Below are 21485 nucleotides of genomic sequence, written 5' to 3' on the forward strand. Positions count from 1 at the left end.
ACAGCACCTCTCTCCTCCACCAAGGACTCCAGTGCAGCGTTGTAAAACCATGGAGCCCGCTCTCTCCCATGTTGTGCCATTATTGAATATTTCCTAGGTCAGAATCAGTTGTAGAATGACTTCCACCACTTGCTGCAGCCACAGTGCACCTTTCCTTTAAGAGGTGCCGGCTGGATTTAAGCAGTGCAGGCTAGCTTTAATTGTTTCTAATCTCTCATGATTTTGGGACCCCCGCTGATGCGTGCAGCCAATGAACAGCGTGGTGAATGCTGGCTGTACACTACAATCGGGGAAGTGAGCAAGCAGCTCAAAGTTGGCGTGCTGCCTGCATCACATTGAATGGGCGCGGATTAATCGCACATCGCGATCTCTGCACCCGTTTTTGGAGGCTATTGAATTTAGCCCCCAATATCTTTAAGGGAAATTTAGGATGCCTGTATGAAATAAATGGGCTTCCATTGTAGAACTGTGCTCGGCACTGTGTTTGAGAAACACTGTCATGGCACTGTAGGAAGGAGCAGTAAAGGAGCTCAAACAGGTTCGCTCAGCCTGGTGTGGCCCCAGCAGGATGTGGTGCTGTTTATACACTGGTTGTTACCAGACATCATCTGCAGAGGGCACTAGTTGACTGAAAACTAGAGTGACAATGTGACTGGGAGACTGAATGTTCAAAATTAGTAAAACGTTGACCCTGAAGTCGCGGTGTGTGTGATGGCACACGCTCCGAGTACTCTCCGAATACGCCGTTGTATTCCCTTTGAAAGGCCCCGCAAGTTCGGGATTTCTGCATGCTTGAAATCCAGAACCTGCGCAGGGCCTGCTTGCATCAGCGTAAGGGGATATCTAAGGTCTAAATTAAACATTTTCATATTCTAAATTATGCACATACACTGTATTAAGAGTTTACGCAAATATTGGCCTGGATTACACTTTTAATATGTAAAATTATCAAAACATAAAATTTTTATTGAGGTTGGTGCAATGATGGAACTTATGAATAAAATTCCAAATTTGTACATTGTATAATCGATTTGGCGATTCCATTGCATATCATTAAGGGATTCCCTTCGTAAATGATTGAAATGTGATTCTACTTATTGATTGGAGGACTGGGCCCACGTGATCCCAGGGACGCTTCTGACCCGCCTGTGACCTTGGGATCTGTGGGCCATTATGCTACCCTCCGCCTGGAGGCCTGAGACCGCAACTTTTCACAGCCTGGGTGCCAGGAGGTCCTTTGGTAATTGTTTTGTGGGTTGGAGACGTACTCCGGAGGTACGGCTCCGACCGCAATTTCAGGGCCATTCCCTCGGCAGACATTCCTTACCACACTACCAGCAGTAAGCAGCTATGAACAGGATAGCAGGCTCTGAATTAAAGGTAGACCTGGTTGAAACGGAAATATAAGATTAAAATCATTACCAAACTGTGTAACATTGAAATGTTAAATCATATGCAAGTAACCTACTGTCCTCTTGTTAACCACTGTTCTTCTCTGCAGCAATGCCCTTTATTAGTGTGTATGTTTACCGATTTTTCTCTTAATTTTCTTCCCCCTCTCCTGAAGCCAGTGATTGGTGCTGTTGACTCTCTGGCCACCCTCAACTCTAACTAAGCTTACACATTCATCACGTGTGAGCTTACACAGTGTGTGGGGGCAAAATTGGGTCGCGGGCGCTAACTTCGAAACAATTAGCGCCCCCGCACCCGAAATTCACTGGGAGCGCCCCAAGACGGAGGTGGGGCGCTACTGGAAGCACTCCTCCTCCCTCTTGGGGTGCTACCAGTGAATATTGCGGCACTATGTGCCGCAGCACCACGTGGGCCAGCACATTGCGCCGCGGTACTGCAGGCCTTCCTCCCCTTAATAAAGGGGAGGGGCCTAGCGCAGCGTGACCCAGGGCCCAGCTGGGCCACCAGGGATCGGAGTGCCAGCAAAAGAGCCCAGCACTCAAGAGGAGTGCCGGGCTTATGGAGCGCAACCTGTACCCCGTGGTTGGGGGGGGGGGGGGGATTCACAGGAGGCCAGGGACGGCAGAGGGGGCAGGTGCTGGCAAGCGGCCAGCAACAAAAATGGCTGCCCAGCCCTTCCCTTTAATTGCGGCGCCCCGGCCACAGGTAGGCCCCCCCGACCCCGTCGGACATAGCGTCCGGTGGTAGGTCAGGGGGCGCTGCCGAAGATCACGGCCGGGGCGCTGCGCACGGTGATTATGTCATCGCCGGAGGCGCAGCGCTGTGTGGCGCTAAATTATCATCGCTGCTAACCTCCTGCTGAATTTCGCGGGAGGCATTAGTGGCACCGCGCCCGGGCGCTAGTTGCTTTGTGCCCCGTTGGGGCGCTAACGGGAGGCGCAAATCAACCACATTTTTCCCCGTGTCTCTAGGCAATTCTACCACAGAAGCTCCCGAGAGTTGGGCTGGTCTGTGTCCACACACGTAGACTTCCACCAGGGGTCACTGGATGGTGATCAGAAGCCTGAAATGTGGGCATCAGGGGGAGACCTGGTCACAGGAAGCAGATTGCAATGATTAAACATTGTGTGTGATAGAGTGCTATCATACTAGGCACAGTGATTGTACACAGTATTTATGATGATGTTGGAAGAAGGGGATGTGTATGCTGAATGGGAAGGATATTGTTCAAAATAGAGCCACCCGCTGACCGATGCGTTGCATGCGTCAACAGAGTAGCTGCCTTCTATTTGGGAAATGTGATGTGGCAGATCTCTGGAATGCTGCCCCCCGACAGCAGATTTAGAATTTAACTCAACAGGTTGGAATGTCTCTCTTGAATTTTCACATTTATGGAGGGAATAAATACTGAAGTATATAATTTCACCTTCACCCACCCTTATTTTGGTTCCTCTAATCAACTGCTCCAGTGGAAATCAGCTGTGCGCGGGGTGTTTTGCCCTTCAATTTTGTTTCAAGAGATTGAATGTTGCAGCGGGTCTGAGGTTCCTGGAACTCAGGATCCCAACAAATGCAAGAAGCATAGAAGAGGGACGAGGAGAAGAACAAACAAACACCTGCAGGGGAATCAACAATACAGTTATAAATTGCAATGTATAGGAGAATGACTGTCAGAATCGGCAGCTTTAGATAAAGGGCCATTTTCTTCTCATTTTAAAGTTATTGCAGTCTTTTTCTTCCTACCCCTCTTCTTTCATTCTTTATTCTCCTGAGTTCACAGCATCGCCCGTTTGCATCAACAGGAGGCATTGATTGGAGATGAGGAATAGATTATCCTTGGCAGATACATTGAAACATCTAACGGGAGCACAAACAATATATGATGGTTGTATTACAGATGTTTCTAACCTACCACATTGAGTCAATTGCAAAGCAAAAGGAGTCCAGATTTGTAACAAAATCCAAACTCCTTCAATGACTTTTGAACTCCATTGTTGGACATATAATGCCACAGGCGAGTTTTAATGAAAATCCCTCCCAACTCGCGATCTTGCGATTTAACTCCGAATACTTGCGAGTTGAACGGTTCATTAACTCCAAACCAGAACTACTGTACAGAAAATAAAGCGAACTGTGCCCCATGCACCTCTAGTCTATATAATGGGGCAGAATTTGCGGTTGGTATACCGCCTTTGAAAATGACCGCAAGTTCAGATTTCCCTAACTTGCGATCTGTCAAGTTCTGACTTGACGGATCATCCACTGCGACTGTCAGATCCTCATTGCTGGCGCAGAGTGGGGCGAGAAGCAAGAGGTGGAGGGGCTTAGAGAGGGAGTTCCAGAGAAAGAGACGAGGCAGCTAAAGGTTCTGCCACCAATGGTGAGGCGAAGGGACTGGGAACACAAAAGCCCAGAGTCAAAAGGCTAAAGGATGCAGGAGGTGGTATAAAATTGGAGGAAGTTGCAGAAAGTTGGTTGAGGTCGTGAAGGGATTTGAAGATACCGACAAAGATTCTACATTTTAAAAGTGTTGGGGCACTCTCAGCCAAAGTTAGTTTGTGAAAATGGGTGAACAGGCCTGAGTGCAGAAAAGAATAAGAGTGGCTTAGATTTTGGACGAGTCAGAAATTATGGAGGTTGGAGAGTCAGAGCCAGAAAGAGGGCAGTGGAGAAAAATATTCTGGCGGTGACAAAAGCATGGATAAAGGGTTTCAGCAGTGCAGGAGTTGAGCTAGTAGCAGAAACAGGCAGTGTTACAGAGATGGAACAAGGGGTTGTGGGGATGGGTAGGATGTGGTGTTTGGAGCTCCGCTCTGGATCAAACCGAGTCAAAGGTCTCGCACTGCCTGGTTCAGCCTGACTGAGTGGCTGGGGAGGAGGATGGAGTCAGTGACAAGGAGCAAAGTTTATGGTGGTGGCCAAAAACAACAACAAAACGTATTGTTACTTCTGGACTATCTCAGACACAGCATGTATAAGAGTAGGTTTTGGTTTTGGTTCACAGGAGAGTTGCAGCTTGATTTTTAACATCAGGCATCAAACAGGCGGGCAGTGGGCGGAATGCTCGCCTCCTCCTGTTGGCAGGTGGCCCAAGCCATAAATATATATGCTTCATTTTATAATTAATTTATATTCATCATCGCAACCTTAACCTGAGATACATGGCAGCGTGGTGATAACAGGTAGGACTTTAAAAAAGTTTTTTGTAAAGCATTTTCAGATGCAGTAATATAGTTTTTGTAAAGAGCTGTGACCTGTTGAAGATTAAATAAAGCCATTAATGAGAGTTATAAATGAACTGTCAATCTACATTGGTTGATGTTTTGAAAAAAAATAGCAACTCATGATTTTTAAGAGTGTCTCATGATATATGAAACAGTGGGGTTGGCGTTTCTAGGCTAGGTCAATTGAAAGTTTCAATTGTTAGGCAAAGGTAATAAGGGTTACGGAACCAAGGTGGGTAAATGGGGTTAAGATACAGACCAGTGATGATCTAATTGAATGGCAGAACAGGCTCACTGGGCTAAATGGCCTGCTCCTGTTCCTATGATGTCTTTCTGCAGACCGTCACATCCTCTTTAACGTGGCTAGTTCCATTTGTTGCCCATTGTTCTGCCCATTGTTGTTCCCTTCTCTGTTGAAGACATTGACCCGTCTTGTCACAGTTCCAGGGCTGTTGGCTGTCCTCTGGTACCTCGCCCAAGTGGCCATTCTTCATTTACTCATTGACAGTGTTTCCACCTGCAATTACTTACTAGTGAGCAGTTATATAACTGAAAAACAAATACAGATGATCAAAGGAAAGGGTAAGAAAATTTAAAATATCAGGAAAAAATTGGTTTGAAAGAGATGTGTTTCTCATTAAAGTCCACCCTTGCTGTTTATTGGAGGGCTTATAGTTAAACAGGAAAATATATTCTACAGAATTGCCCAATATCCTAAATGTTAAGAGAAATGTCTGTATGCATCAGGTGCCTGTCTTTTGCTTTATAACTCCTGGTTAGAGACAGTTTGGAAGCTGTACCTTATCACTGTAACCATTTATAATAGTGCCATATCACTGTGACCATGATGTATTATCAATCTTTGAGCTCACTATACTGTTTGGTACAGTTGATCGTGCCATCCCTCTTCCATCGCCTTCTCTGCACTGACCAACTTCGGAAGACGCTGAGCTTTAATTGAGGCCTGCAGGGGTTACATCTGAAACGTAACATCATGCAATTCATCAGCTCTGAATGTTTGTCCGTTTGATAAATTACCACAGCTGTTGGACAAAAGTAAAGCTTGCAATAACTCAGGGTTTGAAGAAACTACATCAAATCTGGTTGCTACAGGTTGGACCTAATTGGTCAAATTTGAAACACTTGGCAATGACGCAAGTTCATCGAGAGGCATTGCATTTCTTTTGTGTGTTTTAAACTAATGAGGACGGCCCAAGGCATTTTGGGTCCCATTTAACAAAAACTGAAATTATTTAGTGGAACTAAAGCACACTGCCTCCTAGTGCCCAGTTCAAAGTCCTTGGAGAAGCAAAGCATGCTGTCTTTGGAGTTGAAGTGACTCCAAGATGACGAGCCTGGCGATGGAAGTTCAGAAGCAAGTCAGCCCTCTGTGGCAGACTCAGTAGTCCAATACCTGAGCTGGGCAGGTCACCGGTATTCTAGGGCACTGCAGCTGATTGTCCAGCAGCTTGGCTCAGTAATGGAACCTGGAGGTTTTTTGTCCGTCAGTTGGGGGCTAGGATTCTTCCCATTCTACTTCAAATAACCTTACAAGCCCTCACAGCTCATGTGCTCCTGACTGGACAAGTAGTGGGAAGCTTAGCAGTGCTCTGTGCAGTTTTAGCTGGTTAAACTCCAGCAATATCCCTGTGTACATTTTGGGGGGAGCCCTAAGCCTTGGATCTACCACAGCTCTCTGGACTTAGTTAAGTGCGGTGTGTCCCTATAGGGAGATATGCGCTCCATATTGTGCAAACAGAAATTCTACCTGTGTGTATATATCACAGCAGCTTCACTGTGGTGACGTGCTTGCACGTGTCAGACACTCAGCTGACCAAAAATAAAAGTTTAGAGAGGCACTGAGTACACCCCCTCAGTCAGAGGTAATGCATGAAGCAGGGAGAAAAATGAAAGATGATGAAGAGAATTTAGTTTAAAGAACCAGAAAGTTTCCCTTCAAATTAAATGATATTGTGAGGAGATTCTTTTACAGTGCACAGTATGTTGAGGAAAAAGCTATTGCTGCAGTGGGCTTAAAGTAGCTGTCTGAATTTGCATGTTGGTGGTCAAATGTCGTTTGTCCTGAATTTCCATATATTAAAAAATGCCTCTGGATTGCGATGTTTCGTGGATCACTAGTGCGTGAGTGAAGCTGCAGCTGCCAGTCACTGATACCACTTGTTTGCTGTTGGATGAGCTGGTGTTGCTGGAGATACTGAAACCCCGATCTGAGTTGGTTGGGGGATCCGATCTTCGACCCGGTTTCGGGGGGGGTGGGGTGGGGAGAGGTCTGACCCCGGGTGAGCAGGGGGATGGGGGTTCGACCCCGGGGTGGGGGTTTCTTTGTAATGGTGAGGTGGGGGGAGAACAATTCAAGGCAAGAGGGTATGCTTGGGGGCCCTGGCGGATGCACTCCTGCTGCTCCTGGCCCACAAGCAGTGCTGTAAATGAACTTACCTTCACCCCGAAGCTGGCCTGGGCAATTCGGCCGGCCAGGGCTAAATCTGCAAAGCAAGTTAAATCTGAGGCTGGCAGCCTCATTTATATATTTAAATGGCCAACCTGCCTGCCCCTTGTCCCACCTCAGAAGTGGGTGGGTTGGGGTCGGGTTTGAGATTTTTAAAATTAACATCTCACCCGACCCGAGTACAGGAACAAGGATGTCTTGCTGCAGTTGTACAGGGCCTTGGTGAGACCACACCTTGAGTATTGTGTGCAGTTTTGGTCGCCTTATCTGAGGAAGGATGTTCTTGCCATGGAGGGAGTGCAGCGAAGATTCACCAGACTGATACCTGGGATGGCAGGAATGACGTATGAAGAGAGATTGAGTCGATTAGGCTTATACTCGCTGGAGTTTAGAAGAATGAGGGGATCTCATTGAAATGTATAAAATTCTAACAGGACTAGACAGACTAGATGCAGGAAGGATGTTCCCAATGGCGGGGGAGTCCAGAACCAGGGGTCACAGTCTAGGGATAAGGGGTGTCATTTAGGACTGAGATGAGGAGGAATTTCTGCACCCAGAGAGTGGTGAACCTGTGGAATTCTCTACCACAGAAGGCAGTTGAGGCCAACTTATTAAATATATTCAAGAAGGAGTTAGATATATTTCTTAAGGCTAACGGGATCAAGGGATATGGGGAGAAAGCAGGGACAGGGTACTGAATTTGGATGATCAGCCATCTCATTAAATGGCGGAACAGGCTCGAGGGGCCGAATGGCCTACTCCTGCTCCTATCTTCTATGTTTCTATGACCCCAACCCACCTGTTTTTGGGGGTTGAAACTCACCCCATTGTGTCGGCTCCCTTACAGTAGGACCTGTGTCGTGTACATTAAATGCCTCACCTAAGTTTACTGCCAGGGGGTTGTACTGTAGTGGCGTGATTCACATTAACATCATTAATGGCCTCAGTCTGCTGTTAAATTTTCCAGCAAATTGGGAGACAGATTTTAATTTGATGTTTGGTAACAAAAATAGCTTTTACTGGCGATTTAATTGAAGCTGGCTGGAACAATTGATTCTTCTGTACCGATAACCAAGTGAAAAACTGCAACTGGAAAATAGCTGAGACGCAGGACACAGATGATTAACTAATGCTAAGTAGCCATTTTCAGGTTCCGGGCTTCATTGCAATTCTTATGGCAGATACGGGCGCCAAACAGGCGCAGGTCGCAGACCGCGGGAAATTGGCCAGGTTCTGCACAGAGCTTGGGGAGGGGAGCAGATCCCAAGGGAAATGGGTGGTGGGAATGGACTGGCAGCAGGCAGAAAGATTTTGAATGAATGATCATCCTGGAACCACCAAGATAAACTTACCTTTTCTGAGTGGCCTCCAGCAGTGCCTTTACCGACCACTGATTAGGCCTTTTAATGCCTGGAAAAGTTGGAATGAGCATTCACTTTGCATGATCCAGCCATTTCTCCATGAAAATTTCAATCGAGGTCCTACAACCGGTGTAGGACCTCAATTTGCATATTTAAACAGTGTCCCATTTAAAGGCCTGCCTGAAAATGGCAGTATAGGGTCCCCACCTAATTTCCCTCTGCCGGTCACCTGTTTATCAGGTGAGAAACGGGTGGCCATCAGTTGAAAATCCCTCCAATTGTCTAACAGCAAGGTTTTTTTTTTAATAAACCGACAATGGTTTGAGGTAACAAGAATGCTGGAAACACTCAGCAGGTCAGGCAGCATCGAGGAGAGAGAAACAGTCAACGTTTCTAGTCGGGGACCCTTTGTCAGAACTGGAAAAGGTTAGAGAAGAGATTTTTAAGCAGGGGTGGGGAGGAAAGAACAAAGGGAAGGTCTGTGATAGGATGGAAGGCAGGAGAGATTGACTGAGAAAAGGAATGATGGTGCAAGGCAAAAGGGGAGATAATGGGACAAGTTAAGAAACAAAAGATGACTAGATGAGGTGTGAATGATGATGGCAGCATCATGAACAGCTAGCATGTGAGAAAACAAGAGAATTTTTTTTTTTTTTTTAAATACAGGGGCCGAGGTTATAGTTTGAAATTGTTGAACTCGATGCTAAGTCCAGAAGGCTGTAAAGTGCCTAATAAAGATGAGGTGCTGTTCCTCAAGCTCTCATTATACAGTATACTAAATTGTAAGAAGTACAAGTAAATCGCTGTTTCACCTGGAAGGCGTGTTTGGGGCCCTGGACGGTGGGAAGTGAGGAGGTAAAAGGGCAGGTGTTGCATCTCCTGCGCTTGCACGGGAAGGTGCCGGGCGAAGGAGAAGGGGTGTTGTGGGTGATAGAGGAGTGGACCAGGGTGTCGCGGAGGGAGCGGTCCCTTCGGAATGCGGGAAGGGGGAGATGTGTTTGGTGGTGGCGGAAATGGCACAGGATGATCCGTTGAATGTGGAGGCTGGTGGCGTGAAAGGTGAGGACAAGGGGAACCCTATTGTGGTTCTGGGAGGGAGGGGAAGGGGTGAGAGCAGAAGTGCAGGAAATGGAATGGACACGGTCAAGGGCCGTGGCAACCACAGTAGAGGGGAATCCTCAGTTGAAGAAAAAGGAAGACATACCGGAAGCACTAGTATGGAAGGTGGCATCGTCTGAACAGATGTGGCGGAAACAGAGAAACTGGGAGAATGGAATAGAGTCCTTACAGGAAGCGGGGTGGGAGGAAGTCTAGTCCAGGTAGCTGTGGGGGTCAGTGGGCTTATAGTGGATGTTGGTCGATAAATTATCCCCAGAAATGGAGACAGAGAAGTCGAGGAAGGGAAGAGTCTGAGATGGATCATGTGAAGGTGAGGGAAGGGTGGAAATTGGAAGCAAAGTGAATGAAATTTTCTCGTTCAGGGCGAGAGCAGGAAACGGCACCAATACAGTCATCAAAGTAACCGGAAGAAAAGGTGAGGGAGGGGGCCTGAGTAGGACTGGAACAAAATGTTCCACATATCCCACTCTACCTCAAAGCTGTCCTGGTCCACAGTTCCATTTCATCTAACTCATCCAACGCTTCAAAAAACTTTTTTTCTTCCTTTTCAGATGTCAAGGACCGCAAGCTTCAACAACTCTTGGACACTAACGCCCCTCGGAATCTCTCTCCCCTTCACTCTCCTCTGACCCCATCCCTTCTTCCAATCTCACCCCCTGCCATGTTTTCACTATCCCCTCTGACCTTCCCCCCTCTGACCCCGAACGATCAGTCCTTCGCAAAGGCCTGAGCTTCATCCCCTTACGCCCCCATCTCAATGAATTTTGAGCTCAGCACGACACCGAGCTCTTTCCGTCGCCTTCGTCGTCTTTGGCCAGGAGTCTTCCCCCCCCCCCCCCCCCCCCTTGCACAGCAGACCCTTTCTCCCGTTTTCAGAATTCTCGTTCTACCTGGATCCCTCCATCTGGCCTCTTACCCTCTCTAAATCTTTTCATTGCTAACTGTCGGCGTGACATCGGCCATCTCCATTTTTCTGCTCCCCTCACTCACTCCAACCTACCTTCCTCTGAACTTGCAGCACTCCGTTCTATCCGATCCAACCCTAACATCATCATTAAACCTGCTGGACAAGGGTGGTGCTGTTGTTGTTTAGCCTCCGCACGGTAGAAGTCGGTTTGCCAAACGCCAACTCTCTGACACCTCCTCCTACCTCCCCTTGGACCATGACCCCACTACCAAAAATCAAACAGTTGTTTCCAAGACTATCACTGACCTCATCTCCTCTGGAGATCTTCCCTCCATGGCTGCCAACCTCATAGTCCCCCAACCCCGTACAGCCCGTGTTATACTGCTGAGTTTCAATACAAACCCTGGTTACGTACTTCTGTGTCTGACGTCGTCCCCAGTCTAAATGCACCTCCTGTCAGTTGAATTTATGTGTCTCCCACTTGAGGCACAATGCAATTAAATGTGAAAATGAGCAAATTAGTTTGACAACGATGTTAATCCTCAGCACTGTGTAGCATGATTGAAATTGGGAATCAGTATAAGGAATCTCTGGCATCCCAGCACTCCATAACACGTCCACATGGAGTATACCTGGGCGTGGCCCTCAAGTAAGACACTGCTTACTATTGTATTGTGGTTTTCAACAATAAATGAGTGGGTTAACAGTGCTCTGTACCAGCTCTGCCCAGCACTTACAGGAAGCAGTGACACATGCTCTGGCAGGAATTGAATGTTTATCAAAACGTAATGTCTCTCAATGATTATCACTTTGTCTAAGCATTTCTAAGGCATAATCAGAATAGGTAGTTACATAATTCTGAAAGCAAAGCAGTAATTCAAGTTTTGCAAACTGTGCCACATTGTTTCTGGGCATGACTGGTTTAACTATGTCATTCAGCAGAAGGAAAGCCACAGGAAGATAAGCAGCACATATTTTGCTTTAAAACTTTCAATTTTCTAACCCTTCCAATCAAGTGTTTTCTTAATACAAAAGCAAAGTGCTGCGGATGCTGGAAATCTGAATAAAAACAAAAAATGCTGGAAATACTCAGCAGGTCAGGCAGCATCTATGGAGAGAGAAACAGAGTTAACGTTTCAGGTCGATGACCCTTCGCCAGTTCTGATGAAGGGTCATCGACCTGAAACGTTAACAAGTGTTTTCTTAATGTATGATAAATTGAAGCTCATTTGGTCCATACTGGTAGCCATTTGCAATCGTGCACTTAGCATTCGACCGGCAGTATAGTTATATTTTATTGAGCTGACTGATGTACAGAAATGAGTGTTATTGAGACTGGAGAATTTACATAGAAACATAGAAAAATAGGAGCAGGAGTAGGCCCTTCGAGCCTGCTCCGCCATTCAATATGATCATGGCGGATCATTTATCTCAATACCATATTCCCGTTCTCTCCCCATACCCCTTGATGCCTTTTGTGTCTAGAAATCAATCTATCTCCTTAAATATATTCAGTGATTTGGCCTCCACAGCCTTCTGTGGTAGAGAATTCCACAGGTTCACTACCTGAGTGAAGAAATTTCTCTTCATCTCAGTCCTAAATGTCCTACCCCGTATCCTGAGACTGTGACCCCTCGTTCGAGACCCCCCAGCCAGGGGAAACATCCTCCTTGCATCCACTCTGTCTAGCCCTGTCAGAATCTTATACATTTTAATGAGATCCCCTCTCATTCTTCTAAACTCTAGTGAATACAGGCCTAGTCGACCCAATCTCTCCTCATACGACAGTCCTGCCATCCCAGGAATCAGCCTAGTGAACCTTTGGTGCACTCCCTCTATGGCAAGTATATCCTTTCTTGGGTAAGGAGACCAAAACTGCACACAGTACTCCAGGTGTGGTCTCACCAAGGCCCTGTACAACTGTAGTAAGACGTCCTTGCTACTGTACTCAAATCCTCTTGCAATGAAGACCAACATACCATTTGCCTTCCTAACTGCTTGCTGCACCTGCATGTTTGCTTTCAGTGACTGGTGTACAAGGACACCCAGGTCCTTCTTTACATCAACATTTCCCAATCTATCACCATTTAAATAATATTCTGCCTTTCTGTTTTTCCTACCGAAGTGGATAACTTCACATTTATCCACGTTATACTGCATCTGCCATGTATTTGCCCACTCACTCAACTTGTCTAAATCACCTTGAAGCCTCTTTGCATCCTCCTCACAACTCACAATCCCACCTAGTTTTGTGTCGTCAGCAAACTTGGAAATATTACATTTGGTTCCCTCATCCAAATCATTGATCTATATTGTGAATAGCTGGGGCCCAAGCACTGATCCCTGCAGTACCCCACTAGTCACCGCCTGCCACCCCGAAAAAGACCCATTTATTCCTACTCTCTGTTTTCTGTCGGTTAACCAATTTTCAATCCATGTCAGTATATTACCCCCAATCCCATGTGCTTTAATTTTGCACACTAACCTCGTATGTGGGACTTTATCAAAGGCCTTCTGAAAATCCAAATACACCACATCCACTGGTTCTCTACCAGTTACATCCTCAAAAAACTCCAGTAGGTTTGTCAAACACGAGTTCCCTTTCATAAATCCATGTTGACTTTGTCTAATCCCGTTGATATTTTCTAAGTGTCCTGTTATCACATCCTTTATAATAGACTCTAGCATTTTCCCTACTACTGATGTTAGGCTAACCAGACTGTAGTTCCCTGTTTTCTCTCTCCCTTTTTTAAATAGTGGGGTTATATTTGCCACCCTCCGATCTGCAGGAACTGTTCCATAATCTATAGAATTTTGGAAGATGACAACCAATGCTTCCACTGTTTCCATGGCTACCTCTTTTAGTACTTTGGGATGCAGATTATCAGGCCCTGGGGATTTATCAGCTTTCAGTCCCATTAGTTTCTCCAGCACTTTTTTTACTAGTCCTGATTGCTTCAGTTTACTTGTTCTTTGAAAACCTGTAGTCTGTTTTATAAGAAAACGGTTGGCTAGTTAACGTCAGGTGGCTGATGCCCCAACTATACTACACATTCGGCATTGGCGACGTCTTTTACATTGCAGTGATGCCAAATTTACAGTATTATAGTCTTTTTGCAGAAATCAGCAATTTGGTGCTAGTTGTAAGTCCACCAGAGGAAGGTAGCTTCTCATAAGCTGCAGAATAAACGTAGCAGGTGCTTTCTTGTTTTTGTTAAATAAGCTCACTGCGGCATCTTTTATATATTGATGATTGAAAAGAGTTGTGGTAATTTTTTTTTTCATTTGGGATCTCTACCATTCACAGACCTCGGCCTTTCCCATCTCACAAATGAAGAGGCTCTATTTCTTCAAAAGTGTAAATCCTTAATTTTGGCAGTGGAAGAAACAAGAGAGAAGAGGCCCATTATTTTTATCACAGTGATCTTATGCGAGAGATATGATATTTTGGCATGTTTTATCCTATTTTGCCACGTGCTTGTAATCAAATGAAGAAAGATTTATCGAACACATTTTTGTGAGGACGCTGCCCCTTTAAGAGTCACAGCTCTAGCGCCATCAACCTGGTCTATAATGTTATAATTAAAACAGTAAGGACCACATTTCAAAGAATGGGTTGCTTTTGGTTGGGATACAGCTTGAGGCCAGATACAGTCAGGGTACAGTAATGAATGAAATAACTGTAGTTGACTATTATATAATTAATAGTCTGCTTGTGACCTCAATGTATTGCTTTGTATTCATTTCATGTGACTTTTATAACTATATGGTGCAAATGATTGTAAACTATTCCCTTCAACACTTTTTTTCTTGCTAACTCTTTCTCTCCATCCCAGCTTACTATTTTGTGTGTGCCTCCAGAGTAAATGGTATAGAAATTCAAAGTGCTATCAGCATAATAGCATATCTATGATATGATTCTATGATATTGCTGAACATTCTGATCTCAAACCAAAAGTTGAGAGTTTCTTATTGAAAACAAACTGCACTGAGAAGGGGGCAGATGGTTTGGCAGTACTGGGATGGGTTCTTTGGATTTTGCAGCCCAAGAGTATGGGAGCACTTGGAGGAGATCCCAGGATTTAGGAGCACTGCAAAGAAGGGTGATGCACACACTTGGGCAGGTTGTGGGATCACAGGGATAAGAGTCCTGGATTCTGGGAACATTGCGGATGATGATTTCTGGATCTGGAAGCCTAGCTAACAGTATATTGGCATCTAGGAGTACTGGGTGTGCAGTCTTGGGGTTTTTGAGTACTAAGAGGGGGTTCCGGGATCTGAGCGTGAAGGAAAGTCCGAAGGAGGCAGGGTCCAGGAGGACTGAGGAAGGGGGTTCTAGGAACACTCGGAGAGCAAGAGTTTGGCAGTATTCGGAGGTTGCTGGTATCTGGCAGTATTTGGAGGAGGCAGGTTGGTGTTCACAATCTAGCAACCTTGTGGGGGAAGTGGACACAGGAGGATGGAATCCAAACCTCGTCAGGCTTTTAGGCAACACCCATCACTGCATTCCTACCTTTCCGCTGACCCGTTTGTACCACTAGGTAGCCCCCTCTATTCTACTCTTCCTGTTGTCACTGGGTAAATTTATTCTGAAAAATTGATTTTTTTTTGTGTCTGCACCCAAGATGGCTCCTTGGCTGGCAGCTCCCTAGGGAGCTCCTCACTGTGCTTTTCTATCCTTGGCAATCCGCTGCCCTCCTTTGCCCTTTCTGTCCCAATCTCTCTTTCACTGTTTAAGTTCCCCTGGCTCTAATAGTGGGTACATTTTAGCCCTAATTACAAGTTAACTGCTAGTTTAAATAGCCACAGCCCATCACCCAACCACCTCTGCCCTCTGCTTTTGTTATTGAGCTCCTGGATCTCTTAAATTTGGCTTCCAAATTCCCGAACTTCTCTGGCTATCAAGACTACATTTCTGCACTAGACTACACCATAAGACGCATCTTCTGTGTCTCTGATCTGCTGTGTTCCTTAAATTTTAGAGTAACTTTGATCAGCTTACTGCCCTTCCCTCACTGCTGCTGTTCCCTGCTGAGCCTCTGACTGGCCGACTGGTTTTTCAGCTTCAGCTACAGTCTGGTTCCTGGCTAGTGTTTTACTCTCCTGGGCTGAAGTACATTTCTCCGCCGCTTCTGGATCTTATGGTGATTTCCAACTTTGCCATCATCTTTCTGCCCCGCAACCGATTCTGCACATCTCCTGGATCGTCATTCCCACGGAAATACCTCCCTCCTCCAAAACTCTACCCTTCAAATAGCTTCTGGATTTTACTGTAGCAAAATACTGCGGATGCTGGAAATCCAAAATAACAGAAAACACTGGACAAACTCAACAGGCCAGGCAACATCCATGGAGAGAGAAACAGAGTTAACGTTTCAGGTCGAAGACCCTTCGTCAGAACTGAGAAAAAAGCAGGAAATGAAACGGATGAAAAAGCAAGTTTGGGGGCTGGGAAATGGGGGAGGGATGAAAGAACAAAAGGGAAGGTCTATGAAAGGTGAAGAGACATTAAGAGATATTCAAGGCGAGACGAGATGGTAATAGGACAGGTTAAGAAACAAAGGATGGCTCTAGATGAAGTGTGAAATGCGCTGGCAGAATGAAAGCTGCCATGTGGGAGAGGGAAAAAAAAAAGGAAAAGGCACAAACCAAAAGTGTGGATAAAAAATATATAAAAACATGATAGGGGCCGAGGTTATGATCTGAAATTGTTGAACTCGATATTGAGTCCGGAAGGCTGTAAAGTGCCAAACGCAGATTGGGTGACCGCTTTGCGGAACACCTCCGTTCAGTCCGTAAGGGTGACCCCAAGTTTCCGGTCGCCTGTCATTCAATTCACCGCTCCATTCCCACTCAGACCTCACCATCCTCGGCCTCTTGCATTGTTCCACGGAAGCTCAGCGTAAGCTCGAGGAACAGCACCTCATCTTCCGATTAGGCTCACTTTTAGATTTTAAGAGTTTGCCCACAGCTTCCCCGCTGCTCGGGGATCACGTCGGGTAAGGAGGTCGGGAGTTGTGTCAGCATGAAATGATTTCTTAAGTTGACAGCTGCAAATGTTCTATAAAAGCTCCCATTTCATAGCTGTTCACTTTCCAAAGTTAGAAGCTGTTGCTTACTGCATTTGGAAGACAGATTGAGCTTTATGCAGCTTGTTAGTGTTTGGAGCAAACTCACTATCCAGTGTCACCTCATTGGAACAACCTCTCTCACCATTGACATCGCTTCTGTCATCTCAACCTCACCGCCAACTATTCCATCAGCATCAGTGCCCTTGAAACTATCTTACCTTGGTCCTCAGAATCCCTCCACGATCAGCCCTAACACCAGCATCACCGGGCACACCAGCAGCACCAACAACAACACCAACCTTCTCCGCAATCAACTGATGCTGCACAGGACAGAGGGCATCAGCACCCGACCACAATGCTGTCTGGGATGCCGGGAATGGCCTCACCATAGCCAGATTTACTTCACTTGACGATCTACATCCTGGCTGCCACAAGTTGTGCCAGGTTGGCACCACCCCACACCAACACCATAAAGCATCCCTACAATGCCCAAGCCATTCCTTTCACACTCTTTGCCGTTGCAGGGGGTACAATTATGTCTCACCATTCACTGATGTCATCAGACCCGCTTCCTTCAATTGGCCAGGAAACGCGCTGGGCAGGCTTAACAAGCCCAATCAGCGTAAAATCATTTCACAGAGGGGGGCTGGACCCAGCAGCGGGGTCGCACCCCACCACCGACCCCAGCCGCACCGGGCCAGCCAAGTTAGGCGAAACCGCAGTCTGTCTACTCTATCAAAACTGTTCATAATTTTAAAGACCTCTATTAGGTCACCCCTCAGCCTTCTTCTTTCAAGAGAAAAGAGACCATAATTTCCTGATAAGTATAACCTCGCAGTTCTGGTATCAACCTTGTAAATCTTTTTTTCACCCTCTCCAGTGCCTCTATATTGTTTTTATAATATGGCGACCAGAACTGTACACAGTACTCCAAATGTGGTTTAACCAAGGTTCGATGCAAGTTTAGCATAACTTCTCTACTTTTCAATTCTATCCTAGAAATAAACCCTAGTGCTTGGTTTGCTTTTTTTAACCTGCGTCGCTACTTTTAGTGATTTGTGTACTTGCACTCCAAGATCCCATTGCTCCTCTACCCCATTTAGATTCTTATTTTCCAAGTAATATGTGACCTCCTTAGTTTTCTTACTAAAATGTAATACCTAACACTTATCTATGTTGAAATTATTTTGACAATTATATGCCCATTCTGCAAGTTTATTAATGTCTTGTAATTTGTTGCAGTCCTCCTCGGTATTGACTATCCCCCCCTTTGTGTCTAATTCCCTAACCTAAAGGTTTTGTTGCCGATCGTCACTTTCATAACTTTTTTACACCCAGTTGTGTGATCTAAACTAAGCATGTTGTGTTTTCTGTTTCAATTTACAGATTTTGAAGAATATATTTGTAACGTGGCTGAGATAGGCCCTTACTTACCATCTGAAAATAAGCATCATCATTGCAGCAAAGTTTAAGGTCAGTCACTTGAAACAACACGGGTTAATTTGCATAGCTGGCGCCAGGAGTGGGACATGCCCAAAGCTGTACAGAGACAAACATGGAGCCGTTTGTCAGGATTGCCCTGTACATCATTCATATGTAAATTATTTCTGACCTGAAGTTATAAAGTTCTGATGGGTAAATACAAGTCAGATAGTCACTGAAAGATTCCGTGGCATTGTCAATGTATGTAGATAGATAATGCCAAAACTCTCCGTGTAGAAACAAGAATGATTGCCTGTGCCCATAAACTTCCCATGAGCTTTTGCACGGCAAGTTGCTGTAAATTAGAGAGCCAAACAGCACGGCGCCCTCTACAGGGCATCTGGGACCTGTGTGAACAGGACAAGCAACTGTGTATCTCCTTAACCAATCAGATTGAAGAATTGTTAATGAGCTGCGCAGAGCCTGAACCAGGAAGTGTCAGTTAGAATAGTAAATTCAATGTCAAATCAGACACACAAAGCAAAATAGGGAGAGGGAAAGAAAGATTGTATTAAGAGAGAGAGAAAAAAGAGACAGAAAGAAAAATTTCCAACAACTAAATTCTCAGTGCCAGAGAGGTTTTTGGCAGTAGGTAAGCCTTATCATGCCATTAAAAAGGGTACTTAGACTGACATGGACAAGCCCTAACTTTCTGAGCGAGTTCAGTCGGTATCTACCACACAAGTGCAGGAACTCCACAGCATCAGCACATTTGAATGGGGAGCCAGACAGCAAGATGCTGTTTTCGTGCAGTTTACAGAGGAGTGGCACATCTCGGACAGCAGTGTCCAGATTTTCGTGTTTAACTGCATATCTGCGCTTGCCTGAAGTTGCTGTCCGATTTGCGCATAAATAACAGTGACCGCCGTTAGCCTCACCGTTATTTTTACAGTAAATTCTGGCCCGATATATTGTGCTGTGTATAATTGTAAAGCTAAGACTGTGAAGCGTGTAAGATGGCCACCTGGCTCCAGCATGTGTCTTTGATTTCCATACAGTATTAATGTGCTAATTAAACTAGGATGGTATCGGTTGGGTAATGTGAACAACACCCTCTTGTGGATCATTTAACCTGGAAGCCATTTATAATATTCTTGTGTTTACCTGAATTTGCCATGCATTCCAGACAGTTCAAACGCCAATAGGACATTTAAGCCTCTGGCCTGAGTGAGATTGAGCCATGTGAACATGGGAACGAGGGTGATTCTGAGAGGAACAGAACTGCAAACTGGTGCTGGTGTGTGTTACAGTATGGCGATAAAGGGACTAACATTCCCTGCTGTCAGGAGAAGAACCTCATTACAAAATCAGGCCTTTACTGCTGCCATTGTCCATAACCATGTGGTGTTCTGCAAATATCCTGCATGTTTATTTGTGTTGATAATGCCACCTTCCAGAGTGGCTGGGAGAGAACTACGGTTCAGTGGGTGTTTGTGATCTAGGATTTTATGGGTCCTAAAGGGTGTAAGGAGCCGAAAACCACAGGACTGCAGCTTCTGGTTTCTAGAGGACATGCAACGAGATTGTTGCAAGAGGGAAAAGCTATTAAAATACCTTAAAGTCACATCACACTGGTGGCAGCGAGTTGTGAGAGAGACCCATCCTGTACCATTTGCTGGCAGTTATCACATACTGGCATGAACAAGCTGTTTAAAACTAATTCAGATTATTTTATTACCAGGAGCTAATATGAGCTGCACAAAAAAGTAAATAAGATACCCTGAAATTGCATTATACTAGTGAGAGAGAGCTGTCGGAGCTGCTCGTCTCATACAGCCACTTTATTTAGTGGGGTATTTGTTTGGGGAAATGCAAAAGCAGGTAACGGGACAGTTTTTTGAAAAAAAAAGTTTTAGTAACAATATTGACGTCTATTATTGTTACAAAAGTACCTGTAATAGGTTACAAACCTTTTAAAAAATGAGCATAGTTAACCACTGTAGTTAATAATTACATAAGACAGGTGTCATTCATGTTATAACGTGTAAAATGTAATGCGTGTATAGAGAATAATGCCATATTGGTGCTATTTGGCTACAGTTCTTTGTAATGCACGTGTGTGGACAGAATCAGGCTGACTCGATTCCCTTCAGTCACACTCACTGGCTGGGCTCACACCTGAAGAATGGCTACCTGTGCAAGGTATTGGAAAGTCATTGGTCCCATTGAACTGTACCCCAGCAGGAGCCATTGCCTTCAGGAGAGAATGTCTTCTGAAAAGTTGGTCTTTACCCCAGATTAAAAAGAAAGAAGAAAGAATTATCTAATGAATTACTTTTGAAGTGTAGTCACCTTTGTTATGGTGGCAAATGTGACGGCCAATTTTTGCAAAATAAGGTCCCACAAACAGCAAATGAGATAAATGACCAGATAATCTTCTTTGGTGATGTTGGTGGAGGAGGAATGTTGGCCAGGACACTGGGAGAATTCCTTGCTCTCTCTCAAAGTACAACATCCATCTGAACAGACATTTGGGACCTTGGTTTAACATCTCATTTGAAAGACAGCATCTCTGACATTGCAGCAGTGAAGTGTCAGCCTAGATTATGTGCTCAATTCCTGGAGTGGGGCTTGAACCCAAAAACCTTCTGATTCTGAGGTGAGGATCCCAGCACAATATTCTGTTCGTTCAGAGGATCCCAAACTGGAGGGGATCAGTGAGGTTATCTGTGGGGTGGTGGCGGGGGGAGAGGAGAAGGATGGCTGGCCTAAAATAACAAGTATGAGAGCTACCTCAAATAGTAAGAAGAGGTGCATTATGGGGCAATCTCAGCACAGATGTTTGCGTTCCTGAAGCAGCTCTGATAGGTCCAATGTTCACTTCTACAAATCGGCGGTGATTCAAACATCCCGCGCTGAATCTGGAAAAGTGCACATCTTGAAAACACCAAGTAAGTCCCCTTTAAGGCCCGCCAGGACCCTGCTCTGCTGCATTCAAATAGGATCACGTGGGCACTGGTGTAAGGTATCCATGAGCGAACACTGCTTAAAGAAGGCCACTTTATTTGCTGCAACTGAAAATTGGTGTTACTTTGCCTATATATCTATCTATTTAGTGCTTTGGACAATGCTGTTTTCCTGGTGGAAGTGAGCTACGGGTCTTCAGGTGGCAGTTGACAAACCTTCCCAATAGCCTCTTGGGGGAAGCGATGCCTTCTGAGACAATAACATTCAGGAAAATCTAAGTTAAAACCTTCCTGGTCTGTAAACCCTGGTGAGTGGACATTTTCATGTAAGGAAGAGCATCCCATCTAGCCTCTTCCATCTCCTCATCCTCCTTTTCATAGCAAAGAGAACTTCATGTCCTCAGTCAAAAACTACTTTTTGCAGAGCTTACTAAAAGTAGCAGCAAACTTCCTGACAGAAACTCCCAAGGTGCCACTGCCATGAATGTCTTTACCACAGGATCCTTCCAGGGGCTAAAAGCGACCATTGCCATAT

The 21485-nt window shown here is 45.4% G+C and overlaps 1 protein-coding gene across 1 annotated transcript in view; it reads left to right on the plus strand.

Moving 5' to 3' along the window:
• coa1 (cytochrome C oxidase assembly factor 1) overlaps positions 1–21485 on the plus strand; it is a 64011-nt gene that overhangs the window by 23284 nt on the left and 19242 nt on the right. The window contains 1 exon segment of the mRNA XM_085988063.1: positions 17949–18035. The gene's annotated coding sequence lies outside the window, so the exon portion shown is untranslated.

Source organism: Somniosus microcephalus, chromosome 5, assembly GCF_052327205.1.
Source record: "Somniosus microcephalus isolate GS21.2 chromosome 5, FLI_Smic_1.0, whole genome shotgun sequence".
Lineage (NCBI taxonomy): Eukaryota > Metazoa > Chordata > Chondrichthyes > Squaliformes > Somniosidae > Somniosus > Somniosus microcephalus.